The sequence below is a fragment of the Alnus glutinosa genome, chromosome 11 (genome assembly GCF_958979055.1).
Source record: "Alnus glutinosa chromosome 11, dhAlnGlut1.1, whole genome shotgun sequence".
Lineage (NCBI taxonomy): Eukaryota > Viridiplantae > Streptophyta > Magnoliopsida > Fagales > Betulaceae > Alnus > Alnus glutinosa.
The window spans coordinates 28364108-28380183 of NC_084896.1; the positions used below are offsets into that span (position 1 = coordinate 28364108).

Sequence of the window (16076 nt, forward strand, 5' to 3'; positions counted from 1 at the left end):
GATTAATAGTAAGAATCTATGATATTGTTAGTGTGATACGTACTTATTATATTTCAATAAAAATAAAATCCATATAATTTTGAACATTGAAAAAAAAAAAAAAAGACATTTCAAATTTAATGCTTTATTAATTCTTTAGTGTTTTAAAAGCATTTCTATTCATTTTGTGCACAATAACCAAATAAAATTTTGTATTTTTTTGGCTTTCAAAAATAGAATAACACTTTCAAAAAATAAGTGAAAATCATGTAAATCACATAAAAGAAAAACAAATATCCCATAAAACATTCAAACAAAGTAAAATATAAGACCCTTATTTTTAGTTTAATTCATATAATTAAAACATGTTAAAATCTTTATTCCTATACGTGTAGTTTAGAATGAAAATAAGTATGAGGAAGAAAAATAGCAAGAAGAAAACCATAATTTTAATTATGAAAGTCTAAAATAGAAAATTAGCAGGAATTTTTTTTATTGTTGAAGTGATATCTATTATATTTCAATTTTGAACATTCGAAAAAAAAAAAAAAAAATCTCATAAACATTCAAATGAATAATTGCTTAACCAAAAATTTCACAAACAAAATGGAAACATATTTAGATTTCAATAAAAAATATAAAATACTAAAGAAACACCTTTAATTGTATCATTAATTGAGAGAGAGACTAATTGTATCATTAATATAGAGAGATATTAAATAGACCGATTCAATCTTATTTATAAGACCGGTTTAGTATTTAAATGACCGGTTTAGTTACTAAAAAGTATGGGTTCATGCCACATGTCACCATTCATTCCTATTCTAAGGAAGATCTCAGCTTTTAAATGATCAACATTAGCTTTCAAGGTTTTATAATGTATTATGATTTGTTTTTATAATTTTTATTTTTTATTTTTTATGTTCGTACACCAACATAGTTCATTTCGTTTTAGACTACATCTATGAGAACAATTATTTAACATGTTCCAATTTATAAGGATATTAAACTTTATAAAATTTTTAAATTTATTTAGTATGTTCATTTATACTATTGAGTAAAAAATTGTTGTTCAAAATGATCTTATAAACAATATTTTTTATATATTTTTTGGTAGCAATTAGTTAAATGACTGAAAAAAAAATATTTGAATACTAATAGTCCCGCTCTTCGAGCGGGTTATAAGCTAGTAACAATAACAAACAAGAATTGCTAAATAGTTAAAACTTTATTCAAAGGTTGAGCTGTTGTTGCTCTCTTATAATATTATTTTGTAATTCTAATCTCTTCATGCACTCCTCATACAATGTCTATCTTGACCCACCCTGCAGTTCCTTTTACCCACTAGAACATTATATTCATTATAAGTTTATAACCAATTTTCGTCATAGTTTTGGGAGAGTAACAATTTAATTTAATTTTTTCATTCACGAAATTGAGATTTCATCCTTCACAAACCATTATAGTTTGGCCAAGTACTCAAGGATGATAAACTTCAATATTGCTACTAACTTGGTGAAGCTTGCAATAGACATTTAAGCTCGGGAGAAAAGAAAGTGTGGAGATAAATAAAAAGACAAAGCAAGAGAATAAATGAGCATGTGAAAATTTTTTTGAAAAAAAAAATTGTAGGAAGAAGAAATGAAGAGAAGATGTAAAGATGAAGAAAAGGACAAAGCAAGAGAATAAAGGAGAATGTACAAAAAGAAATTACGGCTCTGCATGTTAATGTGTATTGGGTGGCATTTTTTGTTTTTCGTTTAAAAAAGTGTTTTGATACATAAATGTAAAAACTAGTTTTGTGTTTTAAAGAGTATACTTTTGTCTTTATACCGTTTGTTAATGATTTTGTATTTAGAAGAGAAAGTAAAAAACAAAAAAAAAAAATTTTAATAAACAAAGCTGTAGTTCTGGAGACAAGAAAAAAATAATAACAATTAGAGTCATTATAACTCGTTTCTCTCTCATAGTTTTGGGGCATATCAAATGTTTGTTTTGTTTACGAAAGTAGAAATTTAATTCTTTGTAAACCATTTTAGTGATAGTTAGGCCGGGCCTAATAATATTGGATGATAAACTTCAATAATATTGTATGCTAACTTTGGAAGCAATGCTAGAAGTCACTCTTCTGTTACTCAAAGAATGAGGTGGTTTTTAAAATCACTATTGGGCTTGTGATTGATTATATTGAATTTTAATCAAATGGTGATTTTAAAAGACATCTTTTTTAGAGAGACACAAGAGCAACACGTACATGATGGACTTCTAGAATTACTCAAACTTTGCTGAGTCATGTAATGAATATCTAAACTTGCAAGAAATGGAGGTGTAGGAATAAAGAAAAAGATAAAGTAAAAGAATAAAAAACTATTCAAGAGAAACAAAAGAACGAAAAAAAAAAGGAGGAAGAAGAAACAAAAAGAAGAAGTGGAAACCAAGAAAAGGACAAAGCAAGAGAATAGAGAAACATGAACACAAAGAAAGGAAGGTTTAGAGACAAAGGAAACAAGAAATGAATATTTACGTTCATTATAAATTAACCATGTCAATCACAGTTTTGGAAGCATACCAAATATTTTGTATTTTCTACCAAATTATCCTTTGTGTTGAAACCTTGCATCATTGTGATAGTGAATAGATTTGTATTTTCATTTACCAAAGGAGAAAAAAGTTTTTGTGATCGATCATTTAATTCCCATTCATCTGCCACTCTTTTACCAAAGGGGTACAACAAGCTTGAAGTTGTATAACAGGTACGTGTTATACACTTTTTCATTTGTTTCCTAGCTTGGTTATGCTCTTTTCTATTGCCATTATGTTTATAGTGGTATTTAACATGTATTTCAAAGATTTTGTAGAAGCTCAATAACCAAATAAAATTTTGTCTTTTTTGACTTTCAAAAGCAGAATAACACTTCCAAAAAATAAGTGAAAACTGTGTAAATCACATAAAAGAAAAACAAATATCCCATAAAACATTCAAACGAAGTAAAACATAAGACCCTTATTTTTAGTTTAATTCATATAATTAAAACATGTTAAAATCTTTATTCCCTTAGGTGTAGTTTAGAATGAAAATAAGTATGAAGAAGAAAAATAGCAAGAAGAAAATTATGATTTTGATTATCAAAGCCAAAAATAGAAAATTAGCAGGATTTTTTTTTTTATTGTCGAAGTGATACCTATTATATTTCAATCCTATATAATTCTGAACATTCGAAAAAAAAAAAAAAAATCTCATAAACATTCAAATGAATAATTGCTCAACCAAAAATTTCACAAACAAAATGGAAACATATTTAGATTTCAATAAAAAAAAAATATAAAATACTAAAGAAACACCTTTAATTGTATCATTAATTGAGAGAAAGAGACTAATTGTATAATTAATAGAGAGAGATATTAAATAGACCGGTTCAATTTTATTTAAAAGACCAGTTCAGTACTTAAAGGACCGGTTTAGTCACTAAAAAGTATGGGTTTATGCCACGTGTTACCATTCTATGCTATTCTAAGGAAGAACTCGACTTTTATATATATATATATATATATATGATATGACTAGCATATAACCTGTTCTATGAGCGGGCTTTTTTTTTTATTATTATAATTTATTCAAAAAGTCTTTAAAAGATTAGCAATCACTTTTCTTTTCACACTCATTTAACTAATTGCTACCAATATATATATATATATATATATATATATATAAATTGTTTATAAGATTATTTTGAACAACAGTTTTTTACTCAATAGCATAAACACACATAATAAATAAATTTAAAAATTCATAAGGTTTAATCCTTATAAATTGGAACATGTTAAATAATTGCTCCCATAAATGTAGTTTAAAACGAAATGAACTATGTTAGTGTACGGACATAAAAAATTGGGTTGCATGAAATTTCTATCCTTTAAAAAAGAAAAATAAAAAACATAAAAAAAAAAAATTGAGTTGTAAGAAATTTCTATCCTTTAAAAAAGAAAAAGAAAAAACTGTGACAGAAATATTGAGAACCCAAAAACACAAACATGATATGAATGAAAACATATGATAACATAAAATCCCATAAAAAAACTATAAAAACAAATCATAATCTATTATAAAACCTTGAAAGCTAATGGTGGCCATCAATTAAGAATGTAAACAATGTGCATTATATATAACAAAAAAAATGTCATACCTTGTACCAAAAACAATGATAAGAATCTCTCTCTCTCTCTCTCCATCATTTCTCTGAATTCAATGTAAAATTTATAAAAGGAAAAATAAATCATTTGAATAAAAAAAAAGAATAGAAACGGTTTCGAAACACCAAAGAAATAATTAAGTATTGAACTTCATATGAGATGATTTATTTGATTGCAAAAAAAAAAAAAGAAAAGAAATAATTATAAAGGAAAGAAAGATAGCAAGTTAAGCACCCAGCTTTGCCAGATTTATATCAAAAGAGATGAATTGCATCTATACAAAGTGAATCATTTTCTTTTATTGATGGCAGTTGAAGAAGAATCTAAATCTATCTTTGATAGTTTCAAACTTTCTGAGTAGAGCTTCTCAGGAAGATACAAACCTCCATTTGTTCAACCATAATCAAGTAAAAAAAAAAAAAAATCTGATGTGAAAATGCCAGTTCAGGGTGTAAAAAATGGGTGTGGGACTTTAGGCGTATGTCTAGCATTTTCCTTTACTTATTCCCAGCCAGTACTTTCCCAGCCATCGACACTCGACAGCCTTGCTTTTTACTTCATTTTTTATTTTTTTTAAAGATTATATATAGCAAATTATGGTAGCCTCTAATTAAATTCATATATATATGAACTATAAAAGAATTTGTTCAATTCGACCCCTCGTTATAAATTTCTCTTTTTAAAAAATTAGCCAAATTTAGTAGTACTTGATGTCTCTCTCAATAAGAAAAGGCGAAAAGCCATCACCCATATAAATATTTGAAGCAGCTATACATGCAGTACTTGACCTGTTAACACATATATTGAACAGGATGGGATAGTGTGGGTGGCACATATGATTTGATGAATAGGAATGGTGGAATTAACCAATGAATAAATAGAAATGAATATTAATAATACACTTAAATTATTTTGTACTTATTTTTCTCCTTAATTATAACCAGTAGTAATAGAATAGATCAGAGCTAGCATGATTCCTCCGATCCTTTGTCAAAATATATGCTAATACTGTTCTAGCGTGGCTCCTTTTTACTTGTCCCCTTCTCTTGCTATGCATCATCGTGCATGCATATGAATTTAGTTCTAAATATTTTGTGAATATCAAGGATTTAAAAGATACTTACAGCATCATAGGAACTATCCTCCAATATGTTTTTAATATATATATGCTAGTGACCCTTGTCTTTGTCATTAGGAAATTTAAGGCAACTTACTAGATATGGGAGAATCATCGAGTCCAGAAATTCAAGAAGAAGCAAATGCTTTAATAATAAATGTGATTGAAATTGAAGAACTTCATAGAGAAGCAAATGCTTCAGTTGAAATTGAAGATAGTGACACACAATTGGTAAATGACATCACAGAAATGTTAGAAAGCTCGGAGCCTTCCTTATCACCTCAATGTTGTATCTATAGGGTTCCACATGATGTTCGCAAATTGAACGAAGAAGCATATACTCCTCAGTATATATCAATAGGGCCTTTTCACCATGGTGATAAAAGATTGGAAACTATGGAAAAGCTTAAAGTGAGATATTTCAAGCGATTTGTGAAAAAGGCTAATTTAAATGTGGAGAAATTAGTAAGCTTTGTAAGGGATAAGGAAGGAGATGTCCGTCGTTGTTATGCAGAGAGTATCCAACTCAGCAGTGATGATTGTGTGAAATTGATCTTGGTGGATGCGAGCTTCATTATTGTGTTATTCTTGATATGGCATCTTGAAGAATGGAAGAGTGGCGATGACTTCTTAGTATTTACACCACGAATGACGTATAAAATTATTAAGGACTTGTGGTTGCTTGAAAATCAACTTCCTTTCTTTATTATAAAGGAAATATTCAACTTTGCATTTGCATCTTACACAGACTTCCCTTCATTCGCTCAACTTACCTTTGAATTCTTTAAACGTTTCAACACTCAAGAAAAGTCTCTTGATCCCAATTTGGAAATAATTCACTTCCTTGATTTGTTGAGAACCTTTTATTTGCCTCAATCACGTGCACGTAGGCGATCACAAAGAGGCAATGACATTGTGGTTGAGCATTTGTACAGTGCGAGCCAGTTACACGATGCAGGAGTGAAGTTTAAGGTGGGCTCAAGCAAATGTTTATTTGACTTAAAGTTTACAAATGGAGTGCTAGAAATACCATGCTTAAAATTATACAGCAATACAGAGTCTCGTTTTCGAAACCTCGTTGCCTTAGAGCAATGTTACTATCTGTCTGATGCTTATGTTACAGATTATATTTGCGCATTAGATTTCCTTATCGACACTGTCAAAGATGTAGATTTACTTGTGCGAAAGAGAATCCTGATTCATGGTTTAGGCGACAGCAATGCAGTGACAACTCTGATCAACAATCTCGGCACAAATGTTTTTATTTTTACCTCAAACTCCATCTATTGTGATCTCTATAAAGAATTGAATACGTTCTACGAGGATCCTCGTCATAGTTGGAAGGCTACCTTGAGACGTGATTATTTTAACACTCCTTGGATAACTGCTTCTACTGTAGCTGCTATTATCCTTTTGCTACTTACTCTCATACAAACTATATGCTCTATTATCTCATTATGATCGATTTGAAGTTTGTGTAATTTGAATGGTATTGGATTGCATTGTAATAGTATTTCATTGTTTTAGGAGTATGAGGTTTGTGGAATTGTAGTCTACAACTTTGAAAATTTAAATTTCACCTTGATCAGTTCTAAATTTTTCCTTTTGCACTCAGTTATATATATAATCTCCCCCTCCCCTTCTTTTTTAATTTTTTTTTTTAATTTGCTACAATGTTTATACCCTTTGGAATCACATTTTTTTAATTATACACTTTGAGATATTTTCAGTCAATTATTTGGGATTGCTACCAATTGCTTTATTCCCGTCTATATATATGTGTGTGTGTTTCTATAACAGTGGTGAGGGCTGCAGTAGATGAATACATTCACAAGAGAAAAAAGACTTGGAGACAGAGAGAGAGTAATATATAAAGGGCCATGCACAAATCAATAAAAAAGAAAGAGCATGTACAAAAATAAAAAATAAACATGAAGAGAGAAGCAACTTTGCTCGTGGTTATAACCCAATTTTTGCCATACATAGTTTTGTGGATAGGGAATTTGTGTTTGATTAAAAAAGGAAGCAGAAACTCATACTTCATAACCATCTCTGTGACATTTTGGAGGCACAACAAATATGTAGTTCATGTACCAAATTAAAGCGGCAAAAAGGTCGGTCTGGGGCTTTTCATCCATCTACAAGTCACACCACAAGCTTGATTTTTTTTTTTTTTATTGTAATTTTTTCTTTGTATTATTTTCTTGGTTTATACCCTCCTCTATTGCTATGATGTTTGAAGAGATTTAAAATATTCTTCACACCTTATATATATATAAGAATTTATTAGAAAAACTCAACAAGAACATAAAGGTTTCATAGGCAACCTCTTAAAAACAAGATGGCCTAAAAACCAAAAGAGGCCTATACAATATACAAACAAGTGCCTACAAGGAAGCAAAAAAAGGATAAACAAAGCCAAAAGATTACATCGGGTGTCATCCACTGGCATAACACGGTTCTAACAAGGTAATGGTGTCGAATTAAATACCACTTGTTATTATTGTAGAATGGTAGTTGGGTGTGACGTGCATATCCTGGTTATGGTATGGTGTCATCTAACGTCCCATAAAAAATGTGAGAAATAATTGAAGTGACGTGGTGAGTGGCGATCCCATATGGCATTCCTTGGGCTTGCCATGCATTGGGGCCAATAGGCTTTCCTTGGGCCCACCCGGGTTGGTGGGCTTGGTAGGGCTGCTAGCAAGTATAACACATTTGAGTTCCAAAAAAATTAAAAATAAGTCAAAAAAGAAGAAGAAAAAAACTTCAAAACATGAAGGTGGCAGAAAGCTTCCTCTCTTAGTCACTTGGAGGTGGGGTCTGGCCAGCCCTAAAGACATTTTTGGGGGTGGCACGTGCCACCCCTCAAGAGTTTTTGTGGGTAGTTTAAGCTAACTTGTGGAAGTTTTCAAGGATGACTCGAGCCACCTCTAATATTTCGGGGGTAGCCTAACAACATGTGCATTACACATGAATTCTTTTACCTAGAACTTTCCAAAATGCAATTAAAAAGAGGAAAAAAAAATATAAAAATTTAGCACCCTCAAGCAACCACCCATTTGGCAGTTAAGACGACCAAATTTTAAAATGTTATACTTGACCCATTCTGACTACAACCTATTACAAGTTACACTCTTCTTAGTATTTAGTGTTAAAATGCACGGAATATGGCGCACATGCACCAAACGTGAAGCATCAATGGAAAAATGTGTCCAAAGGTTTCGAACTTAATTGGATATAGTGGAACATTTTCTTTCACATCGAGTCATATTTTCATATAATCGAATGGTACTTTTGCAAGGCATTTTTGTTATTCTTCAGCCAAGGACCACAATACAATTGGATAATGTGCAATTTGCGTAGGGCCCCAATCTATGGCATAAACGAAGCCACAGGACATCAATTTGTTGACACAGGAACAGGATTCCCAACTAAAGTGAGGTCATGTGGTTTTTGGAGTCACAGGAAACTCACCCCATCTGTGCCGGATTTCAGCTGTTCTGGCAGGATTCCGGCCAGAACGGTTCGCTTCCAGCCTACTGGCCGGATTCAATTGTTAGAGCACTAGTAGCAGTTACCCTATATTGGTTCCTTTCCCTATATTTAAGAAAAATTTCATGAAAAACATCAAAAAAACCTCCCACAGCAGATGCCCTATATTTAGATGAGGGAGTTGGGAATGAATAGTGATTCCCTATGTATACATGTCCACTATTCATTCCCTATGTATTATTTTAATATAAAAGAAGTATAATTAATTGATATAGGGAAGAGAGAAAAAGTAGGAAAGAGAGAAAAAGAATAAAATAAGAGTAAAAAAATAATATTTAATTGATATAGGGAAAAGTAAGGGAATTTATTGTGGGGTATTTTTTTATAGGGAAGTAAAAAGTAGTTTTGTTCCCTAAATATAGGGAAAATGGTTGGGAATCTACTGCTAGTGCTATTAAGAAAAAGAAAAAAAAGACAGGTAATGTCTGCAAAGTTGACAATGACATTGGAAGAAAACCTGAAAGATTCAATTTTTAATCTTTTCAGTGTAATCCCACTTCCTAAAAGCAAACAGACAAGACCAATCTCCTCACCTTGTATGATTTTCTCCGAAGCCTAAGAGGGCTTTAGAATACATGTTACAATTCTCCCCACCCTGAATCCCATAAAAATAATTATAAAAATCAGCTACTCATTATTCAATAAGTCAATTACCACTAGCTTTAGCAAGTGACACTCCCACTTCGAATGATAACTTAACATCTGCAACTAGAACTGAGCAGCAGACCAAAAAGGGCAAAACAAGAGTAATAACTTAACATCCAATGTCCCTTTCCTTTATTGATCGCATAGTATCAGGATGGAGCTAAGAAAATGCAGAAGCCAACCACATAACCTTTACATATCATGTTTCCTTCTCGCTCCCACCCTTGAAGAATGGCTCAACTGTAGAACTAAATACAGAAAAATATGTAGTGAAAACCAAGAGTATATCAGAAAATCCAAAATATGATTTCTCCCATTTAACTTCCAGATCTGCTCTCTGTTTTCTTTGGCCTATTGCAATCACTAAACAATGAAAACCGTCCACCTTTGTGTGGTCGAGCTGAGGTCCCTTTAACCTGCTTACAGACAAAGTACAACCAAGTTTCTTTCAGGTTAAACGAGTTTCCCGACAGAAATAAAACAAAAAACAAAAGGGGTAAATAAAGCAACAGCCTACCCTTTCCCTCTTATGAGGTTTGGTGTTATTCCAACAGAAAACTCCACTACAACCTCAGCACGTGCACACATATAAAAAAAAAAGGTCTCATTCATTGCCACTGTACCTAATCACTTCACTCTCCATGCAACTCACAAACTCTGGAAAATTACAGTAGAATAACATTTTTTTTTTTTGTAATTCCGAACGCAGGGCTACTTTGAGTACCCACCTCTATCAGGTAAATATTGGATCCATATAAAGTACCCCTTCCACACAGATCGGGGTAATACTCCGGTTTCGCCGGTGAACCGGCCCCAATGAATTGTTTGCACCTAAGGAAATTCTAACTTTAGATCTCATGGGACTACCACAAAGACCAAGGCATTACCAGTTGAGCCAACCCCTTGGGGTTAATTATAGTACAATAACATGAAAAAGCTAAAATTCGTACAGAATGCCCTCTGTTTAAGAATCATCCAGTGAAAACATGGACTCCATGGACAGTGAAGAAAGAGCCAACACCTTTTTCTTTTGTCAATGAATGAGCAACATAACAAGTAGAGCCAAACACTCAAGCTGTCATGCTATTCTTTGAAACAGAGTATCCCGCAAAATGTTACAGAGGGAGCAGCCAATTTCTTTGCACGTGATGTAACCTAGGGGCTAGGAGGCTGAGTTGAACAACAAACTAAGATATACTTAACGGGATAACCTTATTCAGTAAACAAGGACTTACGAGTATAAATACCATCATTCAAACATTTCAGTCATGTTTCTTTCCACATAGTCTATGTTTTCAATTCCAATTATTTCCCTTAGTTTAAAATTATCATTCTTGTTCAGCATCTTATTTGATGAGGGGCAAGTCATTTGGGAAAAAAAGCATCAGGTAATATTAGGGTGTGATATGAATCTATGTGGAGGATTGAATTTTGATGCATAACCTGTTATGTCTATTCCCTCATTTGGTTTTTTTTTTTCCCCATTTAGATAGAGCAGTTGTAGAGAATCTTTGTTTGGGTAAGCTTAATACAGGAAATGTCTCTTGGAGGTTGGAGTTCCTTTATTGAGGATTCCATTTCAATATCTAGGTGTTTTCAACCATTCTTTAAATTTGTATTGTGTACCTATAAAAATTGAAGAATAATAAGGTAACCTTTCCATTTGTTTGCTTACAACTACTCCAAGTCTCCTACTTGATAGATGAAATGATTTGAAATCACAAATAGGAACAAGTTAAGAACTTGGTCGAATATGCAAAATATAGAAATAACCTGCAATCTGCATATTTTGCAAGAGGGGTTTGTTTAAGGACTAGTTTGCTTCAGCGTACTCTTTTTAAGCTAGTGTGAATATTAGAAAATAGTAGCTTACTCTTATTGGCACTAGTCTGAAGCATCTATTGTGAATATTAGAACGTAGTTGCTAACTTGCTTGACAGTCCAAAATTGGCAATATTTGAGGATCAGACGAAAAGACTAAAGCTCCATGCGACAAGTGGAGGCAGTTATGAGGCTTAGTTGCTAGACTACCTTGTTGAACTATAAAGTACGTTTCAAAAGATGTCATCTATGAACATGGTGAGTTTCAATTCGAGCTAATATGATAATATCTGGGAATGCATATTGTATTCTCCTGCGTTACTTCGGCACTATATTACCTTCTGCTCTTCTTCCCCTTCTCACTTTCTGGCTTTACCTACACGTACAATTTTTTTTTTGGTTCAAAAATATGATTTTTAATGTCAGAGGATGATTAGACTTTGTCAATCGTTTGGTTTAAGGTTCTTAAAGATGGTTTGCTAAATGGAGCAGCTGTACTTGGGGTTCCTGTAATAGCTACGATCAAAGAGGTATTGGTTGATTGTAGACAGTTACTGCGATATTTTATAGATTGCCCATTTGCCTATGTTTTTTATTTTTATTTTTATTTATTTTTTATTTTTTTTACATTACTTACCCGAAAATAAAAATGATTGCAAGTTGGAAAAGAAATTATTTGAAGGCACTTGAATGTTTAGAACAAAAACATCAACTTTACATTACATTTTTGCTACAAAAATTGGTAGTTCTGTTAATTTATGAAGTTCTATTGAATAGCCTTTATGATTCAGATGAATATCTATATAACTGATTTTTAAGGAGTTTCATGTGCTTTTTTGGTCAGAACAAATTCTTCCTGTTTGGTGGCTTCTTGTTCTAGTAGTAGATCTTTGCGTTTCCCTTCTCTTCTCTATTTTGTTTAGGAATTTCTGTTCTCCATATCTTTTACTTCAATTTCCAAAGATATTTTCTTAGTTCAATGGAGCCTTCATTTCAACTACTTTGGGTCATATAAATGCCTAAATGGTACGCTATTTGGGTATCTCGTAGCCATTATTTTCATCGTCCCTGTTTAAATCAATTGACCTTGATATTAGCATAGATTTTCTCAATGAATTGACCTGGTGAATAGTAAAACTTGTTTTCTAATCTTGTGCAAGCCAACAGCGAATCTTTTGTAGTAAGAACTCTGGACAGGAAAAAACTTTGGGAAATGCAGACCCCACAGGTTTAATGTTGAAAGCATATATATCTTGTTTTAGGGGATCGTTTTTTGGGTGCATAGGGTGAATAATAATGTTGCTGCCTAATCGATTTCTTTTTGCAGGTCATTAAACCCGAGTTACTTAAAAAGGGTTTTGAGCTTGTAAATAGGTACTTAAGAACTCCTTTTTAATAGTATTATTATTTTTCTCCTAGTTGAAATGTACTTAATAGTTCGCATTGCATAAGTATGCTGTGCACTATTTGATGTGAATTTAATCTTTCCTGTTCATTAGTAACAGTGCAGAAGATGTTGCATGTAATTACTGTAGATAAAAATAGCCTGCTATGTGCAAACCAAGCAGTTCTTGCTGATCCAATTGCAGTTTTATTCTGTGGAATATTGGATGCTTCTTGGTGTAAAACATTTATTTTTTCAAGAAAATTTGAACCTCTGTGGAGGGGTTTGTCAGTTCTAATTGGTCTTTCTTCAAATTCTACGTAGTCTAATTTTGAGAATTGTACTTCCTAACAGTAAAGGACTTGAAGTCACGGATGACGTATCTATTGTGGAGCACCTGAAGCATCCTGTATACGTTACTGAAGGATCTTATACCAACATCAAGGTGCTGGAACTTAATACTACTCTATGATATTTATCTTCAAAAATTGATTTATCAAGATATTTGGTAAGTTCATGCTGTGTAAGCTAGAGAGAAGGCACTTTCATCTCTTTGGATTGTTTTGCAGGTCACAACCCCAGATGATTTATTGCTTGCAGAGAGAATATTGAGTATGAGCTCTGGAGAGTCTTCTTAGCCAGCCCTAACTGTCTGGCTTAATTTTTGTATTTTATGTTTGTTCCATTCTTTTAGCAACTTTGTTGTCTGTTTTGAGTAATAAAATCCTTTTTTCTTCATAATTGTCAAATTATTGACTTGACAAAAATTCTTGCACCATCACTGGAACACACACACACACAAAAACTATCTTCATGCCTAAGTACTGCTCTCTAATCTTTTTCCGATCTGACACCCGAAATTTTTTCTGTGCTATTGTCTATATTTTTTTTTTTTTTTTTTTTTTCTTTCCGGGGATTGTCTGGGGCGACTATTGCAGTTTTGTATGCTATAGCCTTAAAAACATTTTTAGAAATAAAAAAACATGTAGTTGTTTGCTTTCACATTGGGCCATTGCCCATTGGGGTGGCCGAACCACTCTTTTTGGTCATAAGAGGTGGTTCGGCCACCCTAACAGTAATAGGCACGCAAGCCACCTTTTTCTGTTTTTGTTTTATTTGCTATCATGATAGCTGTCTATTTCAAATGAATGGCTTAACAAAATGTATTGCATTGCATTGCACCGCACCGGGTGATTCTCTCCTTTAGCAAAGGGTTCGTAAAATCATCTTTCATGTTCACCAAACTAGGAAATGCTAACCACGTATTGCCTTGGTTGTTACTTTATTATTCGATGATCTTATTTTAAGGACCCTACAGAAGTCAATACTCATAATCTCAATGATGGTGACCCTAAAAAAATTATATATATTTTTTTAAAAAAATAATAATAATTTGAAAAGGGGGGCTGTTGGTTGGGTGGTCACCCATTTGACAATTTGGAGGTGGCTGAGGGTAGCGCTCAGCCACTCTCAAAGGCATATAGGGGTGGCATGCGGCCACCCCAGGGGCCAGGGGTGGTGCTCAACCACCCCTAAGGGTTGGGGGTGGCCGCGCGCCACCCCTGAGCACCTTCGGGGGTGGTTGAGGGTGGCACACGGCCACCCCCAAAGGCATATAGGGGTGGCGTGTGGCCAGGGGCGGAGCTAGGGGGATTGAGTAAGTGCCCTCCCTTAACCCACAAAAAATTTTCTTACACCTAGTAATTTTTTTTTTGGATACCTTGGTTGCCCTCCCTTAACCAACCAAAGGGGTATAGACATTACCAGAGGGGGCAAGGAGCAAGCAGTAGAAGACGTTTCATCACTGTTTCAATTTGCAGATTTTCACTGTTTTATGTTAAGAAATAAGACTGTAAGTGATGAAGAAGATCCAAACAATGCGTTTGAGCTCTAGTGTTTTAGTAGTTCTTAAACGCACCGTTTCATTAAGAGCACTGACTTGTGGAGACAAAAAAGGGTACGTGTGAAGCATAAATGTGGAAACCAGAAGGGTCCAGAATCTCTAAATGTTACGTGGCAAGAAAGTGTGAAGTGTAGCATCTCGAAAAGAATAATAGCTTACAGTTGTAAGCCAACTATAAATAGTTTTTTTTTTTTAAAAAAAAAAAAAAAAAAAAAGAACACATGATTTGAGAACTAATTTTTTTATATATATATATTTTATGCTTATAGCTTATGCGTGAAAATATAAATTGCATAAATAAACGATAGTTAATCAAATTATTTAAGAATTTTGTTACTTATATTTTTTAAATAATTATTTTAAAAAAAAAAAAAAAAACTTCTTCAATTTTGCCCCCCCCCCCCCCCCCCTCTTACTCAATATTCTGGCTCTGTCACTGCGTGTGGCCACCCCAGAGCGCCACCCCCAAGGGTTGGGAGTGGCCCGAAGGCCACATCTATATGGCTAGATGCCTTTGGGGTGGCCACGTGCCACCCCCGACCACCTTTGGGGATGGTTGTCCAACTCCTTTTTTTCTTTTTCTTTTTTTTTTTTGTATTTTTGTATTTTTGTTTTTTTTATTCAATTATATATATATATATATATATATATATATATATATATATATATATATATATATATATATATATAATTTTTTACTTTTTATTTATTTATATTTTTAATAGATTTTTAATTTTTTTTTATTAATATCGACATGTGTCGCCATCTTAATGGCGCTGATGTGGCTCATAGCGGAATTTATCAAAATTTTTAACGGAATTTATAATTTAGGCTAACCACAAAGTCTTATGGTGCAATTTTTATTTTTTTATTTTTTTTAAAAAAAAAAAAGAAAGAAAGAAGAATATGAAGAAAAAAGAAAGAAAGAATGAAAAAAGAAAAGAAGAAAAAAGCACGTGAAACCATTGTAATGTTGTTTGCGGAATTTTCGTTTATTTTTTTTAGCTCCCAAGTCTTTCTGTGATGTGCAAAATGAAGCAGTCAATGGTTGTTAGCTTTTCTTCTAATATTTATTGTTGAATTATTGGATGTTGGATATTTTTCTATTCAAGTATTTTAATATTTTGCAAAATATTCAATGGTTGTTGGCTTTTATATATATATATATATATATATATATATATATATTCTTCATACACCAAATTAACGCAAACATTTAATTTATTTGGGTGTGCATATTCCAGCAATCAAGTCTTTTAATAATATGTAGTCAAAGTCTTTTTTTTTCTTTTTTCTTTTTTCACCAGTTAGCGTCGGTCGACATTACAGCTATCACATCTAACCCTAATTTAGTTCTAAGAGCATTAGCAGTAGATTTCCAACTATTTTCTCTATTTTAAAGAAAATTTAGAGAATTAAACCACTTTTTTTTTCTTATACAAAAACACCTCACAGCAGTTTGACCCGCCAAACGAAACACA

At 32.6% G+C, this 16076-nt stretch overlaps 1 protein-coding gene and 1 long non-coding RNA gene across 3 annotated transcripts in view; both read left to right on the plus strand.

Moving 5' to 3' along the window:
- The window catches only part of LOC133881472 (2-C-methyl-D-erythritol 4-phosphate cytidylyltransferase, chloroplastic-like), a 45708-nt gene that overhangs the window by 17761 nt on the left and 11871 nt on the right, over nucleotides 1–16076 (plus strand). The gene's annotated exons all lie outside the window — the stretch shown is intronic.
- LOC133881478 (uncharacterized) lies at nucleotides 11690–13407 on the plus strand. 2 transcript variants are annotated; one of them, XR_009902524.1, is made up of 4 exons: nucleotides 12502–12536; nucleotides 12636–12682; nucleotides 13047–13137; nucleotides 13262–13407. It is a non-coding gene; the product is annotated as an uncharacterized LOC133881478 (long non-coding RNA). The 2 variants fall into 2 exon arrangements; XR_009902525.1 differs by lacking the exons at nucleotides 12502–12536; nucleotides 12636–12682 and adding an exon at nucleotides 11690–11838.